Source organism: Terrapene carolina, unplaced genomic scaffold (assembly GCF_002925995.2).
Source record: "Terrapene carolina triunguis isolate 2854851 unplaced genomic scaffold, T_m_triunguis-2.0 Scaffold102, whole genome shotgun sequence".
Taxonomy (NCBI): Eukaryota; Metazoa; Chordata; order Testudines; family Emydidae; genus Terrapene; species Terrapene triunguis.
Window position 1 is genome coordinate 1,384,518 of NW_020664453.1, and position 15,062 is coordinate 1,399,579.

The following is a 15,062-nucleotide window of genomic DNA, read 5'->3' on the forward strand; positions in this document are numbered from 1 at the left end:
AAAGTGTCCTACCATGGCGGACGGGATAAGGCAGCCCTCCCCAGAAACCTTTTGCAAAGGCTTTGGGAGTACACGAAGGAGAGCTTTCTGGAGATGTCCCTGGAGGATTTCCACTCCATCCCCATACACGTTAACAGACTTTTCCAGTAGCTGTACTGGCCGCGATTGCCAGGGCAAATTAATCATTAATCATTAAACACGCTTGCTTTTAAACCATGTGTAATATTTACAAAGGTACACTCACCAGAGGTCCCTTGTGCGCCCTCAGGATCTGGGAGCATGCCTTGGGTGAGTTCAGGGGTTACTGGTTCCAGGTCCAGGGTGATAAACATATCCTGGCTGTTGGGGAAACCGGTTTCTCCGATTCCTTGCTGTGAGCTATCTTCACTGTCTTCATCATCATTGGCCTCGTACCCCGAACCCGCTTCCCTGTTGCGTGATTCTCCATCGATGGAGTCAAAGCACATGGTTGGGGTAGTGGTGGCTGCACCCCCTAGCATCGCATGCAGCTCTGCGTAGAAGCGGCATGTTTGCGGCTCTGCCCCGGACCTTCCGTTTGTATCTTTTACTGTAGGTGAAGCTGAAAATCCGAAAAGCAGCTTCAAATATCATGACGGTAAAACACACTGTAAAATCACGAGTAGAAAATGTGCAATTAAGCTGTATAAACAAAATGCGTGTGGTAAAAATCACAAGTAAATTATGCAATTATACCAATAATAAAATAATTTAATTCACCACCAGCTCCATTGATATAAATAGCCCAAACAACAGTGCCACAGCAGCAACTAGAAGCTAATTTGTAATACAAAAAGGATTATATTTAATGAAAGCACACCTTGCAAAGAAATAAACTCTATAGGAATCCGGGGATGCTCTCTTCCCACGGGCATCTAAATGTTCAGAAGACATGTCTCCAAAGCCTTTAAATATAATGTGTTATACAGACAGGAGAGGAGAAATATATGTTGCATATCAGTCAAACAGGGCTATGGAATGAACCCCAATGGTTTGCTTTGTACAGCCCTGCAGGCTGAGTGGCATGAATTCATTCTTTAACGTTTAAATTCTATTTTTCCTTTCTCCTACACCCTGTCCCATTAGTGATTGTAAGTATTTTATATTAATTAATTGTTTGGTAGTGAAAAATAGAATCATGTAAAACAAAGGACACAATTTGCAATTATCTTTCTATCGCTTTTGTTTATGTGTGTTGGTATACATGGGAAACTTATTACAAATATATCTTATTTTCTGTAGAAAAAATATATTCTGTCACTAAAAAAATGTGTTACATTTTCATTTTGTGTTTGGGTTATTTGATTAAGCATTATACTTTATAAACTAGTTATAAATGTATCTTTATTATAATAAAGTGTTAATAAATGATTAATTGATGTTTTAATACATTGTTAGTTAATTCTTATAGCATCCAATAGGTGAATATGTTATTTATAGCCAAGGCTTATTACCACCTATTATTAATTCTACTTTTTGCTTATAGCCATGCATGCTGCTCCTATCTGTAACATATTTATGACATCTATTAATCATTCATTATTAATAAATGTACCTTTCTTATAAAATGTGATCTGATTAACTAGGTTAGCATTAAATGGTCTTCCTTTAGGAGGAATGGAGTAGTTCTAACAAGTCCTCCACCTGAAAGTAGAAACTCATTATTCAGTAACATGATTACTAAGCAGGGGGTCCCTTTATATGAATGATTAATTCTTATTGTCAATTATTATTATTCCATAGGCCCATAATTTACTTGGGCATGGTATATGCGGAAGACGTAGACAAAGACAGGCCCTTGCCCAGAAATGCTCACATTCAGGCAGGTGACCATTCTACACTCTCGTTAAAGTCAATGAGAGTGGGGGGCATTTATAACTATGAGGGATCAGCCCATAAGTAAATAAAATACTGATAATGATGAGGGAAAAGAAAGTGACTGAATTGTATGTTTTGTTAGTTTAAAGGTTTGTTTGTGTACTTTTCCCCCTTTTAATATTTTTAAATATTCTTCAAATTTAGCTAAACTAAATAATTATAATGTGAGGTCAGACACCAGCGATTGGAGGTGATTACTGGCAGCGTATCCAAACTATATGCGTTTGTAAAATGGCTCTGCAGGAGGAGAACAAGTTGTCTTGGTGCACCACAGAATGAAGGTGGGCCCCAAAATAGGGAGCAGCATGGGAAAGAGGTAAGTAGAAGGGCCCTATGAGACGGCACAGCATGACATATGAGGTGTGATGTCATAGGGGATGAGGGCTCTGCCAAAGAAACATTTTTATTTCGAAAATGGGTCATGTTAAAGTATGTTTTACTGTAAAACAGTATAGAAATCTCTTGCCATTTGCATTAATTCATTATAATGTGTAGTCCACCACATGTACAGTGCTGCAAATTACTTAAAATTAGGACAAAATTTGACATGTGCTGCTGCTGTTATTAATTTTGTATTGTAGTATCACCTAGAGGACCCAGTCATAGAGCCCATTTGTGCTAAGGGGCATACACACATATAATTTTTAAAAGATAGTCGCTTGGCCAAATTCTACACCACTTACTTTAACTCGGGTAAAAGCCTCACTGATGCCAATGGGGGTCATGCCTGAGTATGGTCGGGGGAAAAGCTGCAAGATCTGGCATTGTGTTTTTTTGCTTGCAATCCAGTGTTGTACATATTACAGTCAAAGTTATGTTACATGTAACAATGAGCTCACTGGTTAGTTCTAGTGGTGTTCATTTTAAATAATGACATCCTGTGCTAGTTCTCCCTTGCTCTGCACCCTGTGTAGACATTTGCACCTGTGCAAAGTGCGTGTAAATTAGGTGTAGATTACTACCACTGTGATTAACTTGTGCACAAGATGCAAGGCAGTGAAGAATCAGATATGTAAGGCTCAGTTTCACACATGCTGAAGTCAAGGGGGGCATTGTCATTGATTTCAGTTAGTGCCTGTAAAGATGGGTCTGAACTGAAAACCTGCACATCATCAACAATCCACAACCTATCCTGGAAAACAATCCCTCACTCTCACAGACCTTGAGAGGCAGGCCAGTCCTTGCTTACAGACAGCCCCCCAACCTGAAGCAAATACTCACCAGCAACTACACACCACAACACAGAAACACTAACCCAGGAACTAATCCCTGTAACAAACCCAGTTGCCTACTCTGTCCCCATATCTACTTCAGTGACACCATCATAGGACCCAATCACATCAGCCACACCATCAGGGACTCATTCACCTGCACATGTACTAATGTGATATATACCATCATGTGCCAGCAATGCCCCTTTGCCATGTACATTGGCCAAACCGGACAGTCTCTACGTAAAAGAATAAATGGACACAAATTGGACATTAGGAATGGTAACATACAAAAGCCAGTAGGAGAACACTTCAATCTCCCTGGACATTCAACAACAGATTTAAAAGTAGCCATCCTTCAACAAAAAAAACTTCAAAAACAGACTTCAAAGAGAAACTGCAGAACTACAATTCATTTGCAAACGTAACACCATTAATCTGGGCTTGAATAGGGACTGGGAGTGGCTGGCTCACTACAAAAGCAATTTCTCCTCTCTTGGTATTGACATGTCCTCATCAATTATTGGAAGTGGACCACATCCACCCTGACTGAATTGGCCTTGTCAACACTGGTTCTCCACTTGTAACTCCCTTCTCTTCATGTGCCAGTATATTTATGCCTGTATCTGTAATTTTCACTCAATGCATCTGAAGAAGTGTTTTTTACCCATGAAAGCTTATGCCCAAATAAATCTGTTAGTATTTAAGGTGCCACCGGACTCTTCATTATTCCAAAAATGCAGGGCAAACTACGAAGCTGTCTCAAAGTCAAATTTTCATCTCATCAGCGTAAATGAAATTCTAGCATGTATGGCTGTACCTCGTGCCGTAGAGTTGACAATACTTGTTGAAAACCCATTGTGTGTAGCAGTAATGGGTATAGAATTCCTTATATAAAAAATAAAACACTTATAGCACATATAACATGATAAAGAGACAGTTTGTATGCATACACATAGGTGCATGGTTTATGCACTTATATAAGGCTGAATACTCTTGTGTGGTTTAGTCCTTCATACAGGAATGGAAATTTAGAAGGAGATTTTTAAAGGCACATATGGGCAGTGACACACCCAGCTCCTATTGAAAGTCAATGGGACTTTCAGGCACCCAACTCCCATTTTTGCCTTGGAAAATCTCCCCTGCTGTGAAGCTGAATGCATGGTGTGGGCATTTCCTGGTAATTCTGATATGTGTAGACAGCTTGTTGTCCCATCTCCTCTGTGGAAGAGACTATGGGTTCCATCCATTTAATCTGCAGATCTGAAGATACTCATGGTTTTTGGGTGAGCCACATGGCAAGCTTTGGCGAGCAGAACCCTTGCAGAGTCTATTCAGCCAGAGACTTGGCTTTTAGTGGCTTCCCCTGTGGGTTGTTGTTGGTTTGTTTGTTTTGGGAGGAGGGGGCATAATCTATCAGTGTATGTCTACACTGCAATGTAAGCCTAGGCTCACACTCAGGATCAAACCCAAACTCCTCCTCCGTCTACACATAATTCTGCCTGACTCGGGCCAGCAAGCCCTCTGGGACCCAGGACCCAGCAAGTGGGGTGAGTTCAAGCCCGAGTCACACCGGCCCTCAAGTCCAAACTCCATCATGTTGCAATGTGGCTGCAGCTCACGCCCGGGTCCCACAAACTAGGGTTCTGAGAATCTGTCAACACAACCGCACGATCCCATGGGCAAGTGGTCCTTGTCCTATCCCAAGACTAGCCAATCGACTCTGAGGAAATGGAAGCAACCTGCCTGGTGCAAATACAGCTGCTTGGCGTTTAATCCTTCCATTGTATTTTGACCACTGAGCTGCAAATAGAGTGAACCTTCTTGTGCATTTGCAGTGGGCACCAACAAGAAGTCCTCTGCCAATCGTGCTGCTATCTGGTCACAGGGTCACGGCTAAATTTTGATCATCTCTAGTACGGGGTGAGCAAAACATTCAACTTCAATAAGAGTACCTGGAATGTGTACAAGGAAATAGCAAAGAAGCTGCCTGCATTGGGGATTCACAGGACTGGTGACTAGTGCAGGGAGCAGATTAAGTGGCTCAAGAGTGATTATCATGAAGCCAGGGATGAAAACCGCACCTCTGGGAATTCCCCATCATCCTGCCACTTTTACAAGGCGTTTGGCTTGGTGCTGAGTACTGCACTGAGTGTTGAGCCAGCGGGGGTTCATGATAGCCCATCAGCCGTGATGGCGACCTTGTCACTCCAGAATCTGGTATTGGACCAGCAGCAGGCGGCAGATCAGGCTAGTGAAGTGGCTTTGGAGTTCACACCAGTCTCATAGACTCATAGACTTTAAGGTCAGAAGGGACCATTATGGTCATCTAGTCTGACCTCCCGCATGATGCAGGCCACAAAAGCTGACCCACCCACTTTCCCTTAACTCAGCTGTTGAAGTCTCCAGATCGTGATTTAAAGACTTCAAGTCGCAGAGAATCCTCCAGCTTGCGACCCCTGCCCCATGCTGCGGAGGAAGGCGAAATACTTCCAGGGCCTCTGCCAATCTACCCTGGAGGAAAATTCCTTCCCGACCCCAAATATGGCGATCAGTAGAACCCCGAGCATACAGGCAAGATTCTCCAGCCGGACCCTCATTTTACCAGCGATGGCACGTTATTGCCTAATTGACTAAAATCACATTATCCCATCAAACCATTCCCTCCATAAACTTATCTAGCCTAATCTTGAAGCCAGAGAGGTCTTTTGCCCCCACAGTCCTTGAGGAGGCTTCGCTGCTGGAGCAGCTGCATCACTTCCCCGGCCCGTACTTGGAGGAGCTGTTTGATTCCCCTCCCCCCCAGAACCCACAGAGGAGCAGTCCACCATGGAACCAGCAGCAGAAGCAGATGAGGAAGAAGTGGCCCCAGATCCTGGTAAGCGTTTAGCTCCATGTTGGTTGGTTGTTACTAATATATGAATGGGAGGGATTTCCGGTTTATGAAACAATAAATTTTTTGTTTCAAGCCCTGGTTAGCAATGTGTGTCCGTTAAGGGTGGAATACACACCGGCACCTCAGCGTCGGCCCCCCACTCCTACCACCTGCAATTGAAAATGGATCCTGAGAAATGCAAACAACAGTACAGCAAGCGTTTAAATTTAACTTTTTACTTGATACTTGCAGATACGTACGCAGATGTGCTGGGGTGTTAAAAGGAAGAAATGGGTGGTGGGGGAGAAGGACAGGGTATGGCTGTGCAGTTCTTTGAGAGTCTGTCTTATCATGTATATTTGCATGTAGTCCATAGATGGATGGAGTCAGACCAGGCTGTATCGGAAACTGTAGGGAAGCTGTAATCCATGTGAATGCTAATGCAACACACTGTTGATTCCCCCATGAATTTTGACCCACTCCTGCGTGCTGATAGCTGCAAAATTTTCCCATAGTAGGAACTCCAGATACATAGTCACATTTCCAGGAAGAGTATATTTTCCAGGCCCAGCTCCAGAGGTTATTTTCCAGCCAACTCCACTTGTAGATGTGTTGCTCAGTCACCATAAGCTTGAAAAACCTCTCTTGCACTGCCATGGCTAGCTTGCCACCAGCAGCTTGGAATAAAATGATTCTTAGCCATCCTGGTAGTTCCTAAATGGCAGTGTCCTCCAGAATGTGGAATGCCTGAAAGGACACGGAAGGCTTAGGTAGTAAACTGTAGCCCCCAAAGACCAAGATGGTCTCCAATTTTTAAAAATTTTGCATGTGTAAATTTTAATGTGCCATTGTTTGTGCTCTCGTTTTGCTCAGATTAACTCAGTTGTGTCCACAGAGCTTCTGGGAACTGAAGCATTCCTCTTCCAATATACTGAAGCAGTTTTGCAAAGTCTCATTTTTTTGGCCTTCCAATGCCCCAAGCACGTATCTCTGTGGATGCACTGAACCTTTTTTGAAGTACTGAGATAATATTTGACATCTGCCTTCAGGTCCTTCAACCTCCCCAGACCCTTGTACCCCCTGCAGCTTGGCCACACTCCAGCAGGAGCCTGGGATTTTGAACTGTCATGAACCGATCCAAGAGGAATCATTTCCATGATGAACTTATAGTGGTCTTTCTGGACAGAGTCAACAAGTAGTTGCAATACCAAAGGGGAAAGAACTCACGGGAAGTGGAAAGGCACAGACAGGCTGCAGCGCATGAGTAGGGCTCCGTGTCTGTCACGGAGGGTGTGGAAGTCAACAGATCCCATGACTTCTGCAGCGGCCAGTGTGGCTGACCCTTGGGCTGCCCAAGCAGCCGGCCCCCGGGCAGCTGGTGCCGCTGGCCCGGGGGCACCCCCCCAACAGTGCTCCCCTGGCTCCCCGCCAGCAGTGGCTCCTCGAGGTGCACCCCACCCCATCAGTGCCTCCTTGGTGTCCTGTGCCCCCCAAGATTTAGTCAGTGGTATTTATAGTATAAGTTATGGACAGGTCACGGGCCGTGAATTTTTGTTTATTGCCCGTGACCTGTCCATGGCTTTTACTAAAAATACCCATGACTAAATCGCAGCCTTGAGCATGAAGACAGAATTGCAGCATGCGAGGAGAGACTGGCAGGGCAGTTGCTGGATCAGGAACGTCAGTCGAGGGAGGAAGCTAGAAACAGAAGCAGAAAGACCTGTTTGGGAGGGTACTTGCTTGCACTGTTTGCTGCAAGAGTCCTGGCTCCTGCTGCACCCGTACCATGTCCTGAGCCCCTCCACAGTATCTTGTGCTGCAGACTAGGAACAATTTGGACAATTCCATGGTTGGGTGGCCCGTGCAACCTGAATTTAAGACAAGCTGGACAGGGTAAATGTGCCCCCTGCAGGCCTTCGCCCCTGTGCAGCCGTCCCTGGTGCATGCTAAATGTGTAAGAAAGAGAAAGGAGTAAGGATGCAAAAGTAGGGGGTTTATGTGTTGGCTCTGATTTCACTGTTTGCACTGTTCAATGTTTGTTTTATTGATTTTGTTGTATTACTGGTGTTTCGGTGTTCTAATGGCAGCTGGCCTGCCGGGCAAGGCTTTCATATTGACAGCCATGTTCACAAATAAAGGCTTTTATTTTATTAAGAAAATGTATTATCATCACTGCATCACATCATATCATGTGTATTTTGAATCCTAAAGATAAAGACATGATATGGCACAACTAGGAAGTTGTTTCCAAACACAATTTCTCAATACATCGATGTACATTGATCCATAATGAAAATCCACAGGTCTTGCCACACAGTACACTGCCCCCCGCCATTTCATAATCATCCCCTGATCTGCCATTTAAAATCATAACAATCAATCCCCCCATTCATGGTGTACAGTGACAGTACTTCATTTACTGTTAAAATTGCTGTACAAAAACAGTCATAAACATGCTAGTCTCCCTCTTCCATTGGTCCACGGAAGTCCATGATGTGGGAGCACAAAGCATCCCTGATTTCTGTGGCCCGGGGGTATCCTGCTAAGGCCGGCTCCAGGCACCAGCTTAACAAGCAGGTGCTTGGGGCGGCCAAGGGAGAGGGGCGGCAGCTGCGGCAATTCGGGGGCGGCAGGTCCCTCATTCCCTGTAGGAGCGAAGGACCTGCCGCTGAACTGCCACCATCGATCGCGGCTTTTTTTTTTTTTTCCCAATTGCCGCCACCGATCGCGATCGCTGCTTGCTTTTTTTTTTTTTTTGCTTGGGGCGGCAGAAATGCTGGAGCCGGCCCTGATCTTGCTCCAGCTGTGATGGGGCATTTTCTGGCTGAGTGTACTGGGTCTGCCATCTATTACTGTCAGAGGTCCTTTCAGCCGCAAATGGTGCCTCTTTGGCTTCACAAAGATTGTGAAGAGCATAGCAAGCCACAATAATGCGGACATCATGGATGCCACTGGAATCCAAACAGGTCTGTAAACAGCACCAGTGGGATTTCAATCTGTCAAATGCAAATTCAATCACTATTCTATGCCTATGGAGAGTGAAATAAATCCTTCTTTTGCCAGGGCCTCTGAGATCAGGATACAGTTTCATAAGCCAAGCAAAAAGGGGGTAGGTGGGTTCCCCTAGAATAATAGTGGGGACAGTAACTCTATTTATGACAATGTCATTTGGTGGGAATAGTGTCTTGGCATGACAATGAAGGTAGACTCCTGATCAGCAGGAAACTTTGGCATCAGGCACTTTTCCAATACAGCCCACGATGACACCCATAACTCAGCGATTATGGGCCACCAGGGCCTGCATAACAATAGAGTAGTATCTTTTGCAGTTTATGTACTCATGTGCTCCGTGAGGGAGGCAAACTATGAACATGAGTCCCATCAATGGCCTTGGCATGGTCTGGAAAACCCATTCTCAAAACCAGCAATTACTTCAGGGTTATTGGTTATCCCTACTGCCTTTGAATAAATCACATGCCTGCTAGCCTCAGAAACTTCTGTCCCCGCTTTTCCCACAGTTGACTTTCCAACAAACCGGTTAGCAACTGACCTGTAGTAGTCTGGGGTAGCCAGCTTCCAGGTGGTTAAAGCAACCTGCTTCTGGCCCAGGAAGGCCACCCTCATGCATGTGTCATGATGCTGGAGGTTGGGGCAAGCTGCTCACACAGCTGCAGAAATGTTGTATTTTTTTCATCCAAAAGTTCTGGAACAACTGCTTGTCATCCCAGGCCCACAAGATGGTGGACTTCCATCAGTCTGTGCTTGTGGCTGCTGCAGAAGTGCCAGGCTTTGTGAAGTGCGTCAGCGTCAGTGGCTACACCAAGAGTCGTGCGCAGCATCACCCAGTTCAAGTCTTCCATGTCTGTAGCGTCCTCCTCCTCCAGGCATCTTTGATAGGCCAAAAAAATGCCATTGAAATGTCCACCAATGTCTCCTGGATGCTCTGCCCATTTTCTGAAATAGGAATGAAAGTCCAAGCTAGACAAATTCTTCCAGTGGTGACTCCTCTGTGTTCCTGACTTCCTCCCCGCTTTCCAGCCTCCAGCTTAGAGCCACAGGCACAGTTCATTAGGGGGTTGCTTGATAATGGACTTCAGGATTTGGCCAATCATGCATACAGTAAGTCAAGCCTTGTTTGAGCTTAATGCACTTTCTTCATTCAGAAGCCAGGAATGCAGAATAAGCCCGCGGCTTTATGCCTCCCACTTCATGGGTTTTTCTCCACTACATTTTCTTTGCTCCCTCCCCTGTGTGTATCTTATATCATTTATGTTCTCATGGTTAAGGCACTAGACTGGGACTCAGGGGATCTCGCTTCAATTCGCAGCTCTCCCACAGAGTTCCTGTACAATCTTGGGAAAGTCACTTAATCACTGTGTGGCCCAGTTCCCCACCTGTACAAGTTGGTAATAATCCTCCTTTTCTCCCACCCTTTGCCTGTCTGTTTAGACTGTAAGTTATTTGGGGCAGAAAGTACCTGTTACTGTATGTACAGCACCCTGCACAGTGGTACTCCAATCTTGACTGGGACTGCTATTGTAATACAAGAAAATAAAATGCTCCTAATACATTTAAAAAATCTTGTACTAATTACTTTTGTGCCCTTTTTTAGACTCATTTGCTCTTGCATACTTTAATTTATTACCAGACTGCTAGGATAATAGGTTATTCGCATCTTTGTTAGCTTTGTTATGACACCTGTGGTCTGTAATTGGTCTGGGCATTCTCCAGTTTTGCCCTAACATCCATGTGATAGTGTGTGTGTGTGTGTGTGTTTGTTTAATAAGCACATTGAAGTGTCTCTCTTGTCCCTTTGAGAATCATTCTCTTCCCCCCCCCCCCACCTCCTCCCCAGTGGCAAACTAAAAAAGGTTTCATTTTAGTGAATGGTAGGGGGAGAGGGGACAGGATTTATGAATTGGAGAAATGCATTCCTGATGTGGAAAAGGCACATTCCACATTTTTTCTCCGCGCTCAATAAATGTGCCATTTTTGTGGCAAATCGCCAAAGGTTTTATGAATAGGGTCCTTACTTTCTCCATCTGCTAGGAACCTTTCTCAAATCTGACTTAAAATTAAAGCACTGCTCGAACACTTTAAGCACTCATAGCTTTGCTGTTTTGGGGCTCTAGTATGGAGTTTTGTGTCAGAAGTCTTGGTTTGAGTGACTTCTTTAAAATATTATTAAATGGGGGGGGGGGAATCCAAACAAACCCTGAAGATGTATTACATGATTTGAAATATTCTTCTCACTAGCATCTGTATTGCTACTGATTCAATATAATTATGTTCCTACATTTGGTTGAGAAGATAAGCATTCATTTAGATCCCTGTTGATTGTCTTACAGATGATATTATTATTAAGTAGGTAGATGCACCATGGGTAGTAAATTAGTTTCAACTGTAGCTTTTCTTGAGTTCCATTTTGACTGCTGAATTCTCTTTTCCAAATTGAAAATGTTCTCAGTTTTCAGGGGTAGGTATTAAACATTCAAAACATACCAGCTGTTTCCACACTATGGGCCAATGGTAAAACCCATGTAGAAGTGTCTGTGAATTGGCTCTCCCTTTTCTCATTGGGCCCCATTCAGAGGATAGTTTAGTCTTGTGTGAATCAGTATAGTAAATAAGAGGAAACTATTTTATTATTCAGACAAATATAGGGATGTTTATAAGGTTAATGACTAGTGACTTATTACTATGTTTGGTTACTTCAGGGCCTAATCCAATGACTTCAGTGGGAGTCAATCAGGCCCTTAAAGTACCACACTGGGGAACTGCATTCTGGGGTAATTTGCAATAGAAAATAGAAATTTTCACTTCCGCATCATTGGTTTGAATCCAGACCTGGCTAGTAGTAACCAAAAGTTATACTGTTGGTTGTTCGTTGACTTACATGAAATGATTTTGATGGTCACTGTGACCCTGAGAGTCCCTTTATACCAGCTGGCAAAGGGTACACCCAACACACTATTGTCAGAATATTTAGCCAGTGTCTTGTAAGGTATCATGTAAAACTGGTGACACGCTGGTCATGAATATCACTGTGGGATGCATGTATGGGCTGGAAATACGTTCTTAACCTATGTTTCAGAGGCAGTTGATAAACAAGCCTGCCCTAGAATATGGATTTGTCTGTCTGCAAGGCTGGATTGCAAGCAAAGGACAATGAAAGTACATTTACATATAATGTGAACAGAGTGATTAAGCCAATGGAAAAAGCAAATTGACCAGTGAATGAGGTAGACAGCATGGCATCTGCACACCCGTGGGGAAGAAGAACTCTGTCTGGGGTGTACACTTCAAAAGAATACTGGTTTACTGGACTATGAAAAGAAGGGGAGAGAACCCCTTAGTTATCCATCACTTAGGGGACCAAGGGGGCAGCACCCTCTGAATCTATGAAGGGTGGATCCTCCTGTCTGAGAGGCTGGAGGTGCTGCAAATTTGGTGGAAGTGAGAAAGCTAATCAGGCCAAGATTGAAGCATGTTATTTTTGTTTGTAACCAGACCTGCTGTTTTTCTCCTGCATAGTATCATTTAAATCTGTGTTTTTAATTAATAGACTTATTCTCAGTTTTACTATAAACCACCTCAGTGCTCTTATATGCGTCATCCGCCTGTTGGCTGGTGTGTTTTCTGTCTCTTTGGAGACAGCAGACTTGGTTAATTGCTGTGAGTGTCCAGGGAGAGGGACTGGCTGCTGCAGAGAGATAGATGCCTCTGGGGAACTCAGGAACTGGGGTTCACTGAATGTTACCTGGAGGGTTAAGTTTAGACTGGCAGAGGCTCGAGGAGTTTGCTGGTTAGGCAGACAGATTGGTACGGCAGGGAGCTGTCACACAGGACTCTCTTGCTGAGGCTGAGAGGTTTACAGTTCTGGGCTCCCTGAAGAGCGTATCATAGTCGCAATCTAAGTTTGGGAGGCTATATGAATGTACTGTATTCCTTCCAGTCCTGGGCAAGTCTCCAGATCACAGACAAAAAGTCTCACCCCTGCAATTATCACTAATTATCAGCTTTATTGGCAGTCGTAGTAGAGAGGTCAAGAACAGAATGGGCATGGAAACTGAACTGTCTTCTCAGCCTTGGAGATGGCCCTCTAGGTCAAGACTGAGGCACACTGGTGAAGCATGGAGGGAGGGGGGAAGGAGGAACCTGCTATACTTGTTCTTTGAATAGAGGACTTAATTCTCCCAGGCTTTCCTGAGAAATAATTCATTAAAACATATTTTGAAAGTATGTAAACCCTGTAACTTATCTTCTAATGCTTAGTATATCTCTGGCTTCTCCCACCTATGTATCTCAAAGCACTGTGCAAATTTTAATTCACAAGACACCTGTCAAGCAGGTATTATCATTCCCATTTTACTGATAGGTGCTAACCACATAAAATCTGGGGCATTTCTCCTGACTTTCGGACCTCTGATTTGCCCACTAAACCAGGCTTCCTTTGTCAACTCACCATCATAGGGTAGGTCTACACTACCCGCCGGATCGGCGGGTAGTGATCGATCTATCAGGGATCGATTTATCGCGTCTAGTGTAGACGCGATACAATCGATCCCCGATCGCTCTGCCGTCGACTCCGGAACTCCACCGCGGCGAGAGGCGGAAGCGGAGTCGATGGGGGAGCGGCAGCAGTCAACTTGCCGCTGTCCTCACGGCCAGGTAAATCGACCTAAGATATCTTAGGTCGACCCCGCCCCCCAGTGTAGACCTAGCCATAGTCTAAAAGCAAACCCAAATCAGGTCTTTCTCTTGTACATAGGTATAACTTTTTGCGATAATTTTAGCTGTGTGCATGAGTGCTGTGAAATTCCAGACTCCTTCATTGCTGTGTGCAGTGATACTGCTATATTATACTAGAGATATTATTTTACATGTGCTCTTTTGTATGTTTATGCGTCACCGTAATTTTGCAATACCAGCCAATGCACATTTGAAGGCAACGGGTTTTCCACTACCTTCAATGGATCAGGGTCTTTCTGAATAATGCAAGAAATAGGCATTTTTAAGATTATTAAAATATACTAATTCACACTCATGGGATAGAAACCTGCCTTCTTCAGAAGAGAGATTGGCTCATTCTAGCGCATACTGGATAGGCTGACCAGACAGCAAGTGTGAAAAATCGAGATGGAGTGGGGGGTAATAGGTGCCTATATAAGAAAAAGCCCCAAATATCAAGACTGTCCCTATAAAATCGGGACATCTGGTCACCCTAATACTGGATATTTGTCATGTAAATGAAAAATCTTTTCAGAGCTCATTTTTCAGACCGTTTTTCTCTGTCCCCAGGAGATCTACTAATCTGTTTTCATCCTGTTTGTAAATCTGGCATATTATAAACAGTTCCTCTCTCAGTGAAGATTAGAGTGCCCTCCCCTCCTGAGAACGCTCTCAGGAGTAAATTTAAGGACTAGTCTGAAACCAAGAAGCAGCAGCAATAGCCTCTGGAGATATGTTCATAAATAGAAAGCAGAATGTTTTCACAAAGTTTGCTGAATCAGGACAGGAGAAAAATGTTTTGGATACACAGATTTATTTAAATTCCCTTGAACTTTTGTAGTGAGTCTCCCCCCCCTCCCCCCCCAGTACAAACAAACACAGACCCACAACCATACAGCTGGACGCTTAGATCATTCAAGGTCAAATCTTGGTCCCAGTGAAGTCCACAGCAAATGGGCTTCAATAAGACCAGGTTTGGGCCTCCACTGAGGTGACTGCCTATCAGTAGGGCTGAATTGGAGCTTGTAGTAAATAGGCAACAACAAATGCCACCTCGCATCTTTTAAGTCAGGGTAGCTAATGTCTGCTTATTAAGATTGTCCCAGAGCTGCATGTTAAGCAAAGCAGATTACAATATGCTCACTTCTTTCTGTATGTGGGAGAAGGGGAAGATAGTTTGGATGATTTTTCCAGACAGAAATGACTAATCAAGCAATAGTGAAAACAAAAGGCTTAGGGCCAATGAATTTGGCCCTCATTTTTTAGGTGAGTGGGAAATAGACTTGGCCAATGATTAGTTGAAAAGACATTTAACCCTCTTAAATAAGTTGAACCCTCTTTATAATAAA